At 36.5% G+C, this 19,924-nt stretch overlaps 1 protein-coding gene across 3 annotated transcripts in view; it reads right to left on the reverse strand.

The window, feature by feature from the left end:
* LOC103573711 (slit homolog 2 protein-like) overlaps positions 1 to 19,924 on the reverse strand; it is a 79,732-nt gene that overhangs the window by 19,868 nt on the left and 39,940 nt on the right. The window contains exons 1-2 of one of the 3 annotated variants that reach the window (XM_053742166.1): positions 10,226 to 10,852; positions 652 to 2,341 (exon numbers count right to left, since the gene is read on the reverse strand). The exons of the other annotated variants lie outside the window; for them this stretch is intronic. The gene's annotated coding sequence lies outside the window, so the exon portion shown is untranslated. Of the gene's footprint in view, positions 1 to 651; positions 2,342 to 10,225; positions 10,853 to 19,924 lie in introns of those variants that run through there. 3 annotated transcript variants of the gene reach the window in all.

Here is a 19,924-nt window from a genome sequence, read left to right on the forward strand (position 1 = left end):
TTATTTTATCTCTCAACACGCTTGAGAGAGAGAAAGACACGGAATTTTTCCTCACTCACACTCAAAAAGATAAATTCCTCGGTAGTACCAATTTATAAATGTATAACATATAAAGTTAAATAATAATTTTAGCATAAAAATCTCGTTAATAATTTTTACCGCTGGGGTACATATAATCAAAATAAAATAATATAATGCTATGCAATTATGTTAAATAATAATAAACGTAAATAATAATTGATAATATTATACAGATATTCTAAATGAAATAGAAAAATAATAATTATATTAACTCGGGAATTTTTTATCCGAGTGCTGACATCAGTGCTTGAGGAATTTACTCAAGCACTGTATGCGTTCTATAGCTATATATACTGTTCGTGTATATATAGGTATACCGGCAACGCTTTCCCAACGCTGCACTCAACTCATATATACACACACATATATATGCGCAATAATATCAGAATATATTCACCAATAATAAACAATAATGATAATTAGCGATAATTATTTATAATATAAATCATGTATCCTTCAATAACTCTTTATGAACAAATTAATTTCCCCTCGCCGTGGCGACCAACAACTACCGGGGGAGGTTACCAAATGAAAAATATTATCCAGCGAACAGAAATACAAAGTACTTACTCAAAAGCCACAAGAATCAGCAAAATAATAATAAATATTATAATAATGGAATAACAATATCTATTATTCGAATTAATTCACCCGGTGAACTTTACTTATTTTCAAAAAAAACTTTATTGCTTAGCGACAAAAAAAATGACGTCCGTACACAATGCTTATCCGTATCTTTCTAACTTAATGATCTAAACCTCCACCTGTTGGTCGTCGCACACATGTCACCACCGTCGCCCTTAAGTTTTATTTTAATTACTTTTGTCAGCCCTGGGCCTCACTTAAATTAAAAATATAAGATATAAAACATAAATCCTCAGACAACTGAATGATACAAAATTAATTAATTAAATATATGAACGGTTTATCTATATCTTTCGTATCGGATAATAAATTAAATAATAATAACCCAACTAATAAACATCACTTGACGTCATCAGTTGGATGACAAGTTTAAACAAAGTAATATGTTGACAATTGTTGGGGCATAATATAACGCTGGATTATGCATCCCAACTAATTCAAAATTATAAATATATACTTAAAATAAACAAAAGTCAAGCGTTTGTGTTTTAAATCATAAATTATAAAAATAAATTAAATCACACATGTGCTCTCTCATACCCTTCGCGCATGCGCGAGCACCGTGCATGGACTGCCGTTCCATCGGCGAAATGGCGGAATGCCCGCGCAACGATTCAAATTCAAATATATAATTACAATAATTAACTTAAAACGAAATAAAATCAAATAATTTGAATCGTTACGTGACACCTCCCCACCAGGCCGTGTTTTGCCCCGAAAAATGCGGGCGAGACTCTGCATTCCATTTCGCCGGCACAATCACCTGAAAACCTTAAATCCAATACTTATACCTGGATCTTTTGTACCGGGTATAAAAATAAAATAATCAAAATCAAAAGAAACAATTTTACCAAAAAAAAAAACGAATGCCTGACCAACCTGTCACTTACCAACTTGCTCGGACCATGGGTGAAAGGTAAAGGTAAGAGTGTCAAACTCTGCTACAAATAAAGCACTCGGTACTTAGTTGGTTGCGCCGTTTTAACGTATATTTAGACCAATAGATATGGCGTCTTACAGCAACGTTATACAAAAAATTACAAAGTAATGGTAAGATATAAATAGATACCGAAATGTAATATGGAAACACCCGCGTGAAAGTTAGATGGCCTCCAATTTTTCGGACTTGGGGTCACTAGGACCCACCCGATCCAGCGAGTAGACCTGGCGCATGCGCTCATCGTCTGTCAGCCAACCTATCCAATCAAGTTGGCTTAATTGGTCACCCAGATTACCGTGTTCACCCGGGCATCGTTCCTCTCTCATCACCTTGGCACACACCATACAGCGGTTCCGAGCGACCAGGTTAAGCCGCCCGTGTGGTCCCGGGCATTGTTCGTATAAAAATGGAGACACTCCTCGCAAAAGGGTCGGTCTTCCAACTGCTGATTGATGCAGAGCCTTGCAGAGTGACCCTCCTGGCCACATCTTGCACATCCCCTCGGTAAATTAACTCGGCGCATCGATTTCGCCTGGATCGCTTTGACCTTCATCTTAACCAGGAGCGTAAGATAGGCCTTCCAAGTAGCAGAACCACGTGGGATCATGTCCAGGCCGTTCTGTTCATGATAAGTCTTGGCGTAAGCCATCATCTTCTTCTTACTTGACGACATTGCTATATAATTGCATTAATTAGTACGCCAATTCCTCTGGGGTGATCATATATTATAGCCAGACGATAGCGATAGTTGTAGGTAGCAATAGATCAGTAATAGTCAGCGACAGAATGGTAGTAGACAGTAATAAAGATAGATAGTAATCATAGACAAGCATAGGTAGATCAAGTAGTAGTAATAGATAGAGCATTTAGCCATGCGACTGCGTCAGCTTGCCTCTGGCGGACATTTTCAGCTCTTTTAACTAATTTGAGAAATTTAACATGGCTACGACCAATATATTTGCCCTCGGGGGTCTCCATTTCGACAATAACTGGAGTAACCACCTTCGAAATGACAAATGGGCCCGCATAACGCGGTGCTAGCTTACCTACGACCTGTTCACTCTTTTTCGATAAAACGTGAGTAGGTTTATATACCTGATCACCTACTTCAAACAAAATATGACGTCTTTTATTGTTATAATAGGCCGCGTATCGTTCAGAGGATCGTCGAATACGTTGGTTAACAATATCACGTAGTTCTACCATACGATCCATGCGTTGAATCCAACTACTGCGGTCAACATTATCATCAACAACCATACTATTGTCGTTTGCAACTCGACAGTTGCGAATAGGACATGGATCACGACCTAAGTTCAAATACGCGGGGCTCACACCGAGTGATTCATGAATCGCGGTATTATACGCGAACTGGAATTCGTGTATATTTACATTCCAGTCGCGATGATCATCACCCAAGTAACTCATGGTCATTGTTTTTAAATTACGGTTGACCCTTTCAACCGGGTTAGCTTGGGCATGATACGGCGGTGTGGTAGTATGCTGGATACCACACTCTTGAATGAGATCAGCAACGTCTCGATTCAAATATTCACTGCCATTATCTGTCCAGAATACGCGCGGTACGCCCCAACGGTTAGTTACGAACTGTCGAAAACTTTTAGCAACAGTTTTCCCGTTTGCAGCTCGAACTGGAACGCACTCGATCCACCGCGTGTATAGGTCTTCGAATACGAGTAAATACGAATAACCCGCACGAGAACGCGTAAACGACATCGTATCAGCTGCTACGACTTCCCAAGTCTCACTGGGTATCCTTGGGGTCATAAAACCAATTGGTTTGTGCTGAATTGGCTTTGACTCGAGATATCGTTCACAACTGTTGACATATCGCTGTATATCTCGAAACATTCCGGGCCAATAATACCTCATTATCGCCCGGGCGTATGTCTTCTGGACGCCCAGGTGACCAGATTGTGGATGATCGTGGACTTCTTGCAGTAAACGCTCTCGTTGGTCAGCTGGTACGACTAACTTCCAGTCGTTATCTTCTTCACCGAGGATTTGTCGCATGGAGTCAGGCCGTCGTCGATACAATCTACCATTTTCATAATGATAGTCGGGTAGAGCCTCAGGATCAGCAATCAACAAACGGCATTTTTCCTCGTACCATTCGTCATTTCCAGCTTCACCTAGTGCGTTGACTTGACTCTCGGCAGGTTCCTGGTCCTCGTAGATTCGCGAGAGGGCATCCGGGGCTTCATTTTCCGCCCCTTTTCGATATTCGATCTTCATATCGTACTCGGAGAGCTCCATAGCCCACCGGGCTAATTTTCCCGTCGGATCTCGAGCGTTCATGAGCCACCGGAGGCTGGCATGATCAGTCACGACTGTGAATTTAAAACCTTCCAAATAATGTCTAAATTAACGCACGGCCCAAACTACCGCAAGACATTCTTTTTCAGTCGTACTGTAATTTGCTTCAGCACTATTCAAGGCCTTACTCGCACACGCAATCAAGTACTCACGATCGCCGTTACGTTGAACTAATACTGCACCGAGTCCACACTGATTAGCATCCGTGTATGGCGTAAACGGTAACGTGTAGTCAGGTGTCGACAAGACTGGAGCTTCCGCGAGTGCTTTCTTAAGAGACTGGAAAGACTCTTCTTCTGCCTCAGTCCATCTCCAGGGTATATCTTTCCGCGTCAAACGATACAGTGGGCCAGCCACACACGCGACGTTTTTCAAATGGCGATGGTACCAATTAATCATGCCATTGAAACGACGTATTTGTTTAACATTTTTAGGTCGCGGGTAGTTCAATATCGGTTCCGTTTTCTCAGGGTCTGGCCTGAGTCCCTCTTTATCCAGTAAAAAGCCCAAAAATCGTACCTGTTGTTGGCAAAATTTACTTTTGTCGAAGTTCAAAGTAAACCCGGCATTGCGTAGTCGACTCAGAACAACTTCCAGCACCTCCCGATGCTTTTTGGAAGTCGGGGTCACGATGATTATATCGTCAAGATACGCAAATACAAAAGGAGATAGATCGGGTGTAATTATTTTATCCATTACGCGCTGGAAACTCGCCGGGGCGTTACATAATCCCATAGGCATACGTTTGTATTGGAAAAGACCACGACCGGGAACCCAGAAAGCAGTGTATTTACGACTGTTTGGACTCATTAAGATTTGCCAAAACGCTGAGTTCATATCGAGAGTCGTAATATAATGAGCATCGCGACATTTTTCAAGAATCTCAATCATATCCGGCGGTCGATACGTGTCTTTTTCGGTCACAGTATTCACGTCACGGAAATCAACGCACATGCGATATGATCCATCAGGCTTTTTAACCATGATAGGCTGACTGGACCATTCCGATGCTGGCGCAGGCAAGACGATGTCATCTTCGAGCATCTTGTCAATGGCCTCGTGTAATGCCTGAAGAACCACTGGTGATCGACGATAAACTCGCTGTTTAATCGGTCGCTCATCTTTGAGCCTAATCTCATGCTCAACCAACGAGGTCAATCCCAAACCAGGTGGCATTAGTTTCCGTTGATGGTCCAAGAACTCACGTAACTGTTTGGTTTCATCTCCAGTGAGTTCATGCACAGCTGCGACGTCTTCAGGTCGCGAATTAATTTCAGGTTCGAACGACAACTCGTGCCAGGTACCACCGCGTATACGCCACGATCGATTTCTCAGGTCTAACTCCATATTGACATGATTCATGAAGTTAGTACCGATTAAGTTTAAACTTCCCAACCGAGGAATATAATGAACCGGAAATATGACCTCTTCAACACCATCGAGAGTCATTTTCACGTTTACCACGCCTCCACTCACGTCAGTCGTTCTGTTTGCCATGCCAAAACGCGTCGGTCGAGCTTCAAACAGACATGGAAAACCATCAGCCATTAATTCTCTTGTGAAGTCACCAAAAGCAGTCGTTTTGGCCCCAGTATCGATTATCGCGACCCTTTTACGATTACCCGCGCGAATGACGACCTGAGGTCGGGGTTTACCATGACATAACCGCCAAAAATCATCATTTTCATCACCAGGTTGATTTATAAGTGACACTGGGACAGCTGTTCGATCATCTACCGCGGTTAATTCATCAAGTGTGGCATCTTCTTCACACTTGGCCTCGCACGGTGGATCAGAAACAGCGTGTATATCAGCCTGGACAACAATACGACGTAGACTCATCGAATCCTGCTCCCTAGTGACTGTTTTTGGAGGGATTGATGAAGGTCCAGCACCGCCACCCTCTACTGGCGGGCTGCGTTGTCGTTTTTTGGTAGTTGGAACGCATTGGAACGACTGTCGACGTTACAAACACACGTAACAGCTGTCTTTCCAACTTTTCCGCATCTCATGCAGACGTCCCGGCGTGGTTCTTGGCAAAAGTAGCCCAAATGTTCCAATGAGCCACAATTGTAACAAAATCTTGGACGACCGATCCTGTTTTGCCCCATTTGACCCGGGTTCCGGGCAAACGACTGATTACTGGCATTATTGTATCCAGGAGGCAATCGATTGCCACCTTGTGGAGTCATTGGACCTCTCGGAGAGTTACTTATAGGTGGATTTGACACCCTCGGAGGTTGTTGACGCAGTGTGGGAGGATTTTTGGGAACGCGCCACGATTCTGCGCGAATTGGATCTGCTGCTGACTCGCTGGCGGGTTTTGTGAATTTCCACGCTGCTCAGTAGTCTTTACAGTTGCCTTGGTAGCCTGTTTTATTGACTGGTCAGTTCCACCAGGTGTCACAGGTGCCAAGTTACGCTCAGCAGCCCTCTGTTGGCAAGATCGACGCGATCTTCGCTTCTTTTTCGTCCCTGGACTGGACTGAGAACCACTGGTCGAGTCAGAATGCTCGACAGCCGTGTCAACCGCGTGCATGACGGCTCGGTGATCCCTGGAAGGTCGAATACCGGCAGAATACGAACATTCCTTAATGTTCGCTTCCTCCCTCGGTGGTGGTTGGCGGTGATTTCTTGCAGCTTTCCACCTTTCTTCAACCTGTGTGGCTTTCAATAACAATGACTGATACGTGTCAAAGTCACCGAGTGGGCAGTGGTCCCAATACGCGGGTAACAATCCCTTTGTTGCCCGTCTGACTTGTGTGCGCTCAGATGGTGGGTGTCTCAAGCGAGAATACAGATTCTGGAGACATATTAAGTAATCACGAGCATTTTCTTTTAAACCCTGATTACGTGCGCGAATATCGGCCCTGATTTCGCGTTGACGACCACCACGCTTGAACCAAGTCAGAAATTCTGACCGGAATGACTCCCAATTCGACCATCGATGGCAATTGGCACTGAACCAGACCTCAGCTTTGCCTTTGAACACCTCTGGTAATACCGCAAGACGATCAGCTCGACGAATTCCAGCGCTGCGCATTAATACGACCAGGCGTCTCAGGAATTCATCGCTGGTCATTGTTCCATCACCAGAGAACGATAGTTTCCAGCTCCTGGCGATGGCACCATGATCCCGAGCAAACACACGGGGTGAATGGCGCTTTTCACTACCAGAACTCCGATGTGAATGGTACTCCGATGACGATGAAGAATCACTATCGTCTGAATCGGACTCGCCGGACGAACTGTGGTGATTTCGGTCAGATTTACGACCTCTGTGTGAGTCTTTGGGTGTCTCGAAATGAACACGCGATGGTGTTGGGTTGGGAAGACCTTCGGGCCCCGTACTTTGCCGTCGCTGGTCATTGAGAATGTCCTCAGGGTGTGGTGCCAGTGGATTAGTCCTGGGATCCCGTACACGAGTGCCCTGAGTAGTGGCAGGTCTCGTGTTCTGCGCGGAGCTCATGGTAGTGGCGACAGTGGGAATTACACTGATTTCCGGGAGTGCTGCGGGCATAGTGGGACCCCCATGTGGTGAAGACGCACGAATTTGGTTATTTGTAGATAACCTCTCGATCATCTCGTACAGTCTCTGCTGCCCACGTTCCATTTTCTCCTCAAGCATGCGTAGCCCCTGTACAAATGTTGTCCCGGTGACATACGCATCCATACCATCGGGAAATTCCGGCGCTTCCTGGCCGACTGGAACTAACTCGTCTTTCCAAAGACTCCAGGGTGCATCATAGTCTCCGTCTTCGCGTCTCAACAACCGTCGGAAACGGTCCTGAACCACCTCGCTGGAACCAGATGGATTAACTTGCTGAGATAGCAAGTATCGACGAATTTCCGCGTCGGTTAAGTTTGTCGCCCGTGCGTCTACGTCACGCGATATTTCATCCTTGGTTGGGTCCCAGGGTATGTTCGGAACCCCGAGAGCCCGTTTGTGATATCGGTTTAGCCGATCGCGTCGTGTGTTGCGGCTACCGGCGGTTGATAATCCCAATCCGAATAAGATCATCCGAATTTCATCATCCGGTCGCGTCAGCATCCAGGTGAGCTCAGTTTCTGGCACTGAAGTAGAAGTGTCCTGTGATCCAACATCCCTAGCCGTCCGTGACGCTCGTCCGCGCCCCCGGCTCCTATGCCCAGGGTCAGTCGCATAGGCAAGGTGGGAGTTATCACCCACGATCTCTACCTCTCGGCCAGAACGATTTACTGGGCCATGCACGATCGTTGGGATCATGTGTTGTTGGGAAGGCCCGCGGCTATGTTCGAAAAATTCACGAAGTCCTTCGTCTTCCGTCTCGCTAATCGGAACATCCCGATATCTAGCATTATTCGCGGTTTCGACCACGCTCCCGTTCCCGTTTCTCTCAATCGCATTCTCATCCTCGGTCGGAATGAGTTCATCGTCCGAAGCGCCACCGCGGATACGTATCGACGACATAAAATCGACAAACCGATCTGATTTTTCTGTTAAAATTTTTCTAAACTTGTTCATTTTTACCGTGTACATATGTATATGAATCAAGTATTATTAATTTGTAAATAAGTAAATATGTAAATAGCTGGAATATATATAAAAAGTCAATTGTATATATTTAGTAGCTGGTCCAATTTATTTTTATTCGCTGTCGATGAAATTTAACTTCATTTTGCTCCTCCGTGGAACCTCGTAGATTATATTTTTATTCAAATAATTTACCGATTTAAAATTATTGACCCCCTGGCCCCACGTTGGGCGCCATATAACGTAAACCGTGATTAATTTCCGCGACGGAGACGCGGATCAACCGGTAAACCGTATGTGGTCACCCACGTGTTAAAATAATAATAATAAATAATAATAACTATTACTAATAAATGATTTTAAATGTTTCCTTCAAATTAAAATAAATAATAAGTTATAAATAATAATGAAATTATAAATAATGAACTCTTGGAGTGCCTGAACCAGCTCCTCAGGCTGGGTTAGTGCACGCAGGCGCCAGACCGTTTATCCTAAAACGGACAAAATTCAATTCAGGGGGAAATCTGCGAGAGAAAATCCGAGCAAGTGATTCACGACAAAGCGGACAAACAATTGAGAAAAATAAAATAAAATGAATAATAATAAGAAAAAGAATAGTGGTAAATATATAATAAATAATTATATTACAAATAATAAGTAATATAAGAAAAATGAAATAAGCAGTAGGAAAAAGATCCAGGAAAATAAATATTAAATTTTCCCCGACAGCTGTTGGTTTCCGTATTTTAATTTTAAACAATAATCAATATAATTAATAATATTGTACAATAAATAGTTTTTGTTAATTTAACCACAATAATGACACTCGATGGTTATAAAAAAATAATAACATTATATAAATTCAACCCAAAATAAATATAATTTAATTTAATTAACACTGTTAATTTTATTATTAAATAAAAGAAACCAATTATTTTACTTAAATTTTTCCAGACAATAAAAAGGAATAATAATAATAATTTTACTTTATTTTATCTCTCAACACGCTTGAGAGAGAGAAAGACACGGAATTTTTCCTCACTCACACTCAAAAAGATAAATTCCTCGGTAGTACCAATTTATGAATGTATAACATATAAAGTTAAATAATAATTTTAGCATAAAAATCTCGTTAATAATTTTTACCGCTGGGGTACATATAATCAAAATAAAATAATATAATGCTATGCAATTATGTTAAATAATAATAAACGTAAATAATAATTGATAATATTATACAGATATTCTAAATGAAATAGAAAAATAATAATTATATTAACTCGGGAATTTTTTATCCGAGTGCTGACATCAGTGCTTGAGGAATTCATAAGTACTGCGTGTGTTGTATAGCTATATATACTACCAATATATATATATATATATATATATATATATATATAAGTGTGTACCGGCAACGTTTTACGACGTTGCGTACGCTTTATCAATATATATATATATATATATATATATATATATATATATATATATATATATATATATATATATATATATATATATTTAATTACCAAATATTTTCACCACCATACGAAATAATATTTAATGATAATTAATAATAATTCTCTCATGTATCATTCAATAAATAAATAATAAATACAAATAAATAATTTTCTCCGCGGCGACCAACAACTACCGGGGGAGGTTACCAAATGAAAAATATTATCCAGCGAACAGAAATACAAAGTACTTACTCAAAAGCCACAAGAATCAGCAAAATAATAATAAATATTATAATAATGGAATAACAATATCTATTATTCGAATTAATTCACCCGGTGAACTTTACTTATTTTCAAAAAAAACTTTATTGCTTAGCGACAAAAAAAATCACGTCCGTACACAATGCTTATCCGTATCTTTCTAACTTAATGATCTAAACCTCCACCTGTTGGTCGTCGCACACATGTCACCACCGTCGCCCTTAAGTTTTATTTTAATTACTTTTGTCAGCCCTGGGCCTCACTTAAATTAAAAATATAAGATATAAAACATAAATCCTCAGACAACTGAATGATACAAAATTAATTAATTAAATATATGAACGGTTTATCTATATCTTTCGTATCGGATAATAAATTAAATAATAATAACCCAACTAATAAACATCACTTGACGTCATCAGTTGGATGACAAGTTTAAACAAAGTAATATGTTGACAATTGTTGGGGCATAATATAACGCTGGATTATGCATCCCAACTAATTCAAAATTATAAATATATACTTAAAATAAACAAAAGTCAAGCGTTTGTGTTTTAAATCATAAATTATAAAAATAAATTAAATCACACATGTGCTCTCTCATACCCTTCGCGCATGCGCGAGCACCGTGCACGGACTGCCGTTCCATCGGCGAAATGGCGGAATGCCCGCGCAACGATTCAAATTCAAATATATAATTACAATAATTAACTTAAAACGAAATAAAATCAAATAATTTGAATCGTTACGTGACAAATTATTCAAAGTTAAAGTTAGACTGACGATAAATTTTTACATTTTTTGACGCAACCATTAACTTTATTGGAAAATTTTATAGGACATTTTTTGTAGAGCATTTTATTTCCTATAGCTTATCTTGTAGAAAATTTTCGATATTTCTCACAAGTCGTAAGCTATTTGCAATTAACTGAAAATTTTCTGATATAATCTAAATTTTGTTGCGTAAAATTAATTATATTATATGTTCAGTTAGTTGCAAATAACTTACGACTTGTGAGAAATATCGAAAATTTTTTTGAAAATAAGCTATAGGAAATATAATGCTCTACAAAACATGTCCTATAAAATTTTCCAATAAAGTTGATGGTTGCGTCAAAAAATGTAAAAATTTATCGTCAATCTAACTTTAACTTCGAATAATTTTTTAAGAAATAAAAATTTCGAAAAATTATAAGAGAACTTTTTTATTGAGCGTCAAATTTCCCGTAGTAGTATGTCTTGAACATTCAAAATTGGTCCCACTGTGAGCTACAAAATTCCAAAGCTTAAAAAATAAATTTTTCCATGCTATTTAAACAGGAAATAGAAAATTGCGATGCGGCAGCTGTCAATATTGATATTGAGAGCTCAAACTTTCACAGTATTTTTTTTTCGTCATTTCCAATAATATTTTCGATGTAATGAAAAAAAAAATAGTCGATTTTTTTTAATCATTCTAATATTTATATATATATATATTGTAACGGGGTTTCCACCACCGGGGATCTACCGGAGTGAGGTCCGAGTACACTTACGACTTTGGCAACCTTATTCAATTATTAATTAGTTGGGCGCCAGGTGATTCAATAATCACCAAACAAACAATTATCAAAAATGTCAGGGTGGTGGATCGGGGAAAGGTCAGGCACTTAGGATTACGATAAAACGATTGATCAGAATTAAACACAAATAATCGGTCCTATATTAAACAAAAAATCAATTGATCGTTGTCACAAACAAAATCGGTTACAAAATAAAATATAATTTGTCATTGTCGTCTTGACTCGACATAAAAGAAAATTGTTCTTAAATGTCTTAGTTGATCAACACAAAATCAGTTCGTACTCAAAGCAAAAAACGACAGTTTTTGTCGGTTGCCAGATTAAAATAAACTTATTTTATTTTTCACACACACATTAACGTGCGTATTAACGAAATACTTGACGAGTGACGTCAGAGTATTGTACACGGCAAGACTCTATTACTGAAACGAAGAAGACACGGATAATCCGTAATTCTCAGAATTGCTCGAATGAACTAAAATAAAATATAAAATAATATTTTATTTCGGTAATGCGTTAAATTTCACTATCATACAGTTATTAAGCTTAATTAATTACTTAGTTTTTAATTATTACACGAGTTCAATATTAACTTTAGCCGTACACTTTATTCAGTTTGCCGATGTTTCGGCTTGTTCACAAGAGGCGGTTTATTGTTCATATAAGACGATTTATAGTTCACTCGGAATTAGTTCACCATCGATTAATTTAACGGGTCGTTGATCAAAACTCGAATTGTTCTTCACGGCGTAAATCGAATTGTTCAAAAGTCGGAATCGGAACTGTTCTTTCGGTCAGAGTCGACTTGTTCAAATACAAAAAAACGTGGCCGTTCAGTACGGAGTCTATTCCGGATCTCTCGTTTCAATCCGTGCGTTGGATCGATTGCCCGGTCGAAGTCGGAATAGTGATCATAGATGTCACCAAAATTACTCGACGGGTAACATTTCATTATTTTAAATAATTTTAAACCACGAGTCGATGTCAAATTTTTCATCCTGTTACAATATATATGTATGAACTCATGCTTTAAATTAAAGGAACAGAAAAATTTTAAAAATTTTTTTGTGATTTTTGCTTAGACCGAAAAAGAAGATATTGCTACTAAGCAGAGTTGAATAGCCGAGCTACTCGCGGTTTTTATTCACCCTGGAAACACCCCGGAAACACGATGGAATCACGGTGAATCCACGGCGGTTACACGGTGGGTTTTTTGTCATTTTATCACCATGATTCCACGGTGATTACACGGTGTATTCACCGTGATTCCACGATGATTACACGGTGTACCCACCGTGATTCCACGTACACCGCGTAATCACCGTGGATACACTGTGGAATCTCGGTGAATACACCGTGGAATCAGGGCGGGTACACCGTGTTACTATCGTGGAAACACCATGTAACCACCGTGTATACACGGTGATAAAATGGCACAAACCCACCCTGTAACCACCCTGGATCCACCGTGTTTCTACTCCCAGGGTGTTTCCAGGCTGATTTAAAACCGTCAGGAGTACGTGACGATCTCGGGTAGAGACTCCTAGAACAATGATAGACTCAAAAAAAAGACGATGGTAGTTCCTATGGGTGGAAGAAAGAGACTCACCCCCATGTTATTAGATAGGAGTTATTTTAATATGGTAATTACGAGTTATTAATTAAACTTATGGTATATGTGGTTATCGATTATTGATCCTTTTGCCATTATCTTTCGATTGGTTATAGTCATATCTTTCTATTACCAGTGGTTTACATGTCATAGCTATTTTTAATTACAATATTAAATAAATTTCAATTATTATTAGGTTTATAGATAGATGTGCATTAGAGAATTATTGTGATAATCTTAGTTTTTGATTATTTTAATTATTTATTGAGTAATTCAAAGTAGAATTTAGCGATACAGTCGTATATGTTGGAGAGAGGAGATGATCGTGATGAGTCATGCGGAATACCCTAGAAAGAGGCTTTTAGATCCAGTTCAATGTTATTAGATGAGCCTTATTTAAGGTTTCCAATTGCAGATTGTTGATATATAATCGTATGTGTTAGAGAAAGGAGTGACGGAATACGTCACGCGGTACGTCACAAGAAGAACCTTATGAACGTGAGAAGGCAGGCTGTAGTAATTCTATTGATGGAAGAAAGAGATGCAATCCCATGCTATCAGATGGGCTTATTTTAAAGGGTTAATGACGGGTTTTTTATTACATTTAAGGTATAAATGTTTAGTAATTATTAATCTATTTTTTCTTATCTATCGATGGGTTATGGTTATTCATCTCTACAGTTAGTGGTTTAAAGGTATGCCTGTTTTTGATTTTAAACATTCAATAATTTGCAATTATTATTAATCGCATCAGTAAAGGGGCACCAGTGAATTATTATGGTAATAATGGTTAATCATAATTTTATTTATTTGTTGAGTTATTGGGTGTAGAAGTTATGTGCTTACGTAGATTTCAGGGAGAGGCGATGGTGAAGCGGAATAGTTACATACCATGGTTGACCTCTGATGGTTAGTTACTTAATATGTGAGTCTTTATCTAATCTCGAATCCTATTCTTCTTTGGCTACTGATCGATTATAATTTACTCTCGTTGTTATAGATAGGTGGCTATGAACTTCATATTCTATATAGGATGTTAAGAAATTATTAATATGGTTTTCTGCTCCGTCATGGTATGTTATGGTTTTCCGATGATATGTAGTTAGTTAATTGTTATCTTGTTTATTTCTTCATCAATCCGTTGGGATGTTACGTTTTAAGTTGGCAATATTTATTTTACTAATAAGCTTATTGGGTTATGGTGCAATAGTTACTGTTGCGTATTAAGCATTATATTATGATTTTATTAACTGTCAACTGTGTCAATCATAGATTTTATTACCTTGTTTTTGTTAATAATTATCAGTTTGTTTTATACTTTATTTAAAATTTTCAATCATTTTCGATGTTGGTTGGGCCAGTAGATACTAAAAAGGAATACGGATAATTTTAATGTAAAATCAACGATGCACAGATATAAGGTTATCGGGGCGGTGACACTTAACTTCATAGAGAAAAACGGAGGAGTATTGTGCGGCATTATTTGAAAGTGGTACTGTTTGGGTTGCAAGTACACTACTAGAAAAAATTAAAGGATCAAAAAAAAATTCCAAATTTTTAGGTGATTTTAACAGGCCGTAACTTCGAGGGAAATGGTCGTACAAGAAAGAAAAAAAAGGAAATTGTAGCTCCAAGTGTCTTCTTTTTGGATTAGAACTTTTTATTTAAGAGACTACGGAATGCAGCGAAGGAAACGTGTTAAAAATGGTTGGGCGTTGGTCTCTTAAATTTCTTAAAGTTGTACAAAAAAAAAATTGTCAAAATTTTTTTTTTTTTTTTTTTTTTTTGAAATTTCTTTATTTTTTGAAAATTTGAGCACTGTCCGGAATGAAAATGTGGACGAAGCTCGGAAAATTTTCTTTTTTCATTTTGTTAAAGATTATGAGCTTTTCAGAGCAAAAAACGTGATCCTTTAATTTTTTCAAAAATTCGATTGAGTGAAACAAAAAAACGGCTGGTTCGATTAATCTGGCTCTTTGTAGGGCATAATGAACTGTAAAATGCACACTCAACATTATTGATGACCACAATATTTTCGTTCCAGCGCTTGATTTCCCAAAAAACCACCGAAAGCCCTTTTTTTGTTGCATTTTTAAATTTATGTGACGAAAAGAAAAAAATTTTTTTTTGAAAAAACAATGGCTAATTATTCAAGGGACTTTATTTAAGTTTTTGAAACCCACCGTTAACTTTCTGTGCAATCATTAGTTGCTGAGATATCGATAATCAAATACAAAAGGATCCTTTTCCATTTGAAGACCGATATCTCGGCGACAAGTAGACGTATCAAGGTCTATAAAAAATGAAATTAAAGCTGAATAACGAAGTTTTCTGATACTTATAGTGGTCAAGCGGAAAAAATTTTTGCCACGCCCGTAGACCAAAAAAAAAAGTAAAAAAAATTTGAAAATATTTTTTGTCGCTGGTTTTTCTAAGATTACTCAAAAACCGCTGACCATAAAGATTTTGAAGTTCTAATCCAAAAAGAAAACACAGAGCTACAATTTTCTTTTTCTTTCTTCCTTGTACGACCATTTCTCTCGAAGTTACGGCCTGTTGAAAATCACCAAAAAATTTGGAATTTTTTTTTAATCCTTTAATTTTTTCCAGTAGTATATTAAGTAAGGAGCTTATCATGGTTTAATTGATTGCTCAATTTATTAGTTCGTTTATCATTACTCCATAAGTAATAAAAAAGGAAATTTATGATATTCTTTGTTTAGATTAACAAGTTTTGACCACTCATCTGACCTTTGATATGTTTAGTTTTTAGTTTTTAAGAATTTCTTTTTATTTATTTAATCATACGTCGTTTTCGTGTTTTCGCAATTATTTTTATTTTTAATTAATTTGGGATGATATCCCAAAACATAACAAGATTGCTTAAAATAACGTTTTTTTATAAATATAGACAAAATATTACTAATTATATAAGTCAAAATAAACGGAAATATATATAAAGTTGATTATATTATACTTTAGAAATTACATATATAGCATCTATATATGACAAAAATATACTGAGCATTTTATAAAATAATATATAGAAAAATATGAAACATTCTACAAAAAGAAATATCTGATGAAAAATACATAATCCAATATGTATAAAGAACATATATTTATAAATATAGATATTTTTGTTGCCATTTATTTATCACATACTCACCATTAGGGTGTTTGAAAAAAAAAAATTTGTTTTCTTATGGTCTCAAAAGTTATTCTTAGGTAAAAAAAAAAAAAATCGTCTTAACCCTCCGTACATCACGCAATCTCGCCACCCTTCGTTTATCGCGCCGCGGCGTTCCGCCGCAATGTATTTAATATTGCGGTGTTGCCAAGTATCATAATTATGATTTTTTAAAATTAAAATCACACAAGCTTATACGAGTAGACAATTGTAATTATTTTTAGAATTTTTTTATTAAAATAAAAATTTTGTATTAAATAAAAATATAAATAAAACATATGAATTAAATGAGCTGGAAATGAGCCACTGGCGGTAACTGGTAACACTGCGCAGAAAATCCGAACAAATTCAACGTCCGAGTTTACTCGCGTCAGCGGCACATCGCCGCGTTTCTTAGGTTTTCCAACCAACAAAATTATTTTTTAAATATTTAAAATATCGGAAAAATAATTATCATTGATTCATTCGATACTAAAAAGTATAGTAGAAGAACCTAAAATTTCAAAAGATTAGAAAATTTATTTTTTTTTTTAAATAATCTTTTAATAAAAATTGCGGCGCTGCGCTCATAGCGCGATGAACGAAGGGTTAAAAGAGCAGCTTGAAATCTTAATTCTACTAAGAGCTCAACGAATATTCATTTTCCCATTTAAATTGCATGTGAAAAAAATTCGTTTTTTTTTTTTTTTTTAAATAAGAATATTAAAAAAACCTTTCTTACGGAAATCAAAGTACAATCTTGTAGGAAATTCAATTCTCTACAAAATAGGTCCTAAGTGTTTTTCCCGTAGACGCTGCTTAAGAAATCCGATAGATTCTTATAGCTGTATGTATAAGGCTCTATACTTAACTTTAGCACTTCCCATAGAACTCATTCATTCTTATAAAATTTCTATAGGAATGTGTCACGTAACGATTCAAATTATTCAATTTTTATTTAGTTGTAAGTTGAATATTTTAATTTTATATTTGAATTTGAGTCGTTACGCGGGCATTCCGCCATTTCGCCGATGGAGACAGCGGTCCGTGCACGGTGCTAGCGCATGCGCGCTGAGTATGAGAGAACACATGTGTGAATAGATTTTAATTTATGATTTAAAAATACAAATAATTGATTTTTGTAAAATTTAAGTTTTTGTTTATGATTTTGGAATAGTTGGGATGCATAATCTAGTGTAACATTGTGTCCCAACATTTGTTTAATGTATTATTTTATTTAAACTTGTCATCCGACTAAGGATGTCAGTTTAGTTGAAAATATTGACCGCCGGGTAACATTAAATCGATACCTCGGCTATAATTCCGACGTCAATTTGATAAATTTTAAATAATTATTATTTCAGTATTGGAAAAGATAAAAATAGGAATAAGTTATAACTCAATAGTTCATATATTTAATTACTTACTCATGTATCATTCAGATGTTTAGAAAGTGTTTTTATAATTTATATTTTAATTTAAAATTAGGCCCAGGGCTAATAGAAATAATTATAATAGTAATTAAGGGCGACGGTGGTGCCACGTGCGCGACGACCAACAGGTGGAGGAAAGGGTAATTAATTCAGAAAGATACGGACTGGCATTGTGCATAGACGCTAATTTTTACTACTCGTATAATTGTGCATTGATCAGTTATTGATAAAGAAATAAAGATAATTATTTAAGTTCACCGGGTGAATTTGTTAAGTATTGGTCAATCCATCCTATTTTGTTGTTATTGGAGATCATAAATTTTGAGTAAGTACTTTGAATTTCTTTCACGGCATATATTTTTCACGTGATAACCTCCCCCGGTAGTTGTTGGTCGCCGCGGCGAGGTAAATTAATTTATTGATAATAGATACTGGATGATACATGATTTCTATTATAAATAATTATCATTAATTTTTATTGTTGTTTATTATTGGTGGATATATTCTGATATATTTTGCGCATATTTATGTATATATGAGTTGAGTGCAACGTGGTGAAGCGTTGCCGGTATACATATATATACACCTATAGTATATATATCTATAGAGCGCATACAGTACTTGAGTAAATTCCTCAAGTACTGATATCATCGCTCGGGTGAAAAATTCCCGAATTATTATAATTATTATTTTTATATAAAATGTCTGTACGATATTATTAATTATTATTTATGTTACTAAAGTAACTAAGTAATTTATTTTTGATTTATTTATTTGTGCGTACCCCAGCGGTCAAAATTATTAATGAGATTCTGATTCTGAAATTATAAATTAAGTTATTAAAAAGAAAAATTTATTATTTTGAGTGTGAGTAAGGAAAAATTCCGTATCTTTCTCTCTCTCAAACGTGTTGAGAGATCAAATAAAGTAAAAAGATGGTTTTTATTTATTAATTGGATATATTCAGATGAAATAATTTGTTTCTTTTATTTAATATTAAAATTAAGAATATTTAGCAATTATATTATCTCCTTTTTTTTTGACAATTACCAGGTATTATTATTGTCATTGATTTAACCGAATTAAATATTGGGTAAAATTATGATTTTTATATTGTTTATATTAAAACTCGGAAACCAACAGCTGTCAGGGAAAATTTAATATTTATTTTCCCTGGATCTTTTCCTACTGCTTAATTTCATCTTTCTGATATTATTTATTATTTGCATGTAATTATTTATTATATATTTACTATTTTTCTTTTTCATTATTTATTTTATTTCTTTCGAGTGTTATCCGCTTCGTTACAAGTCACTTGCTCGGATTTTCCCTCGTAAATTCCCCCTGAATTAATTTTGTCCGTTTTAAGTAAACGGTCCGGCGCCTGCGTGCACTAACCCAGCCTGAGGAGCTGGTCCAGGCACGATAAGTATTTATTATTTATAATTTAATCATTGTTTAAATATTTTTATTTTATTTCAATTCGATTTCGATATTTATTGTCATTTAATATCGTTTATTATTATTTATTATGTATTATTATTTGATATTACGCGTGGACGACCTCATACGCTATATTGGGCTATTTCGCGCCTCCGTCGCGAAATTTCAGCGTAGTATACGTTATAAATGTATGAGGATCTATTGGATTCTATGAGATTTTCTAAACAGGGGAACTAACAGAAAAAAGTTGTGACGCTTTAAACTATATTAAATAGTTTAACTTCATGTTTTTACTATATTAAACAGTTTTTTGACAGAAATTTAGGTTTTCCATTCAAGCTAATGCCGTCTGTGAATGTTTTTTTGAATACATGAAAAAAGTTTTCCTTACCTTCGAATCAGAACTTTTCTTTTCAATTTAAAAACACAGAAAGAAAAAACAATTTCAATTCTTAGAAAAAAATATTTTTC

Source organism: Microplitis demolitor, chromosome 10 (genome assembly GCF_026212275.2).
Source record: "Microplitis demolitor isolate Queensland-Clemson2020A chromosome 10, iyMicDemo2.1a, whole genome shotgun sequence".
Taxonomy (NCBI): domain Eukaryota; kingdom Metazoa; phylum Arthropoda; class Insecta; order Hymenoptera; family Braconidae; genus Microplitis; species Microplitis demolitor.